Raw genomic sequence first — 446 nt, 5'->3', positions numbered from 1 at the left:
CTACACTACAGCACCTGGTCTTCCTAGGTGGTCTCCCATCCAAGTACTAACCAGTCCCAACCCTGCTTAGCTTCCGAGATCAAATGGGATTGGGCTTGTTCAGAGTAGCATGGCCATAGACCCTTTTTCTTCTTAAAGAAGTCCCTTAACATTTCTGGTAATCAGGTTTGGTGGTGATGAACTCCTTTGGCTTTTTCTTTCTGGAAAGCTCTTTATTTGTCCTTCAATTCTAAATGATAGCTTTGCTGAGTAGAGTAATCTTGGTTGTAGGTTCTTACTTTTTATCACTTTGAATATTTCATTCCAATCCCTTCTGGCCTACAAAGTTTCTGTTGAGAAAGAAGATGATGCTCTTTTGGGAGCTCCCATGTAGGTAACTAACTGCTTTTCTCTGCTGCTTTTAAAATTCTCTCTCTGTCTTTAACCTTTGACATTTTAATTATGAT

General features: G+C 39.7%; 1 pseudogene; it reads right to left on the bottom strand.

Annotated features, from left to right (window-relative positions):
* Positions 1-2: 2 nt before the first annotated feature.
* LOC111743381 lies at positions 3-121 on the bottom strand (annotated as a pseudogene).
* Positions 122-446: the final 325 nt, after the last annotated feature.

The sequence above is a fragment of the Pteropus vampyrus genome, unplaced genomic scaffold (genome assembly GCF_000151845.1).
Source record: "Pteropus vampyrus isolate Shadow unplaced genomic scaffold, Pvam_2.0 Scaffold4, whole genome shotgun sequence".
NCBI classification, from domain to species: Eukaryota; Metazoa; Chordata; class Mammalia; order Chiroptera; family Pteropodidae; genus Pteropus; species Pteropus vampyrus.
Note: the sequence above shows the minus strand (reverse complement) of the source record. Positions and strands in the feature narration are given on the sequence as shown.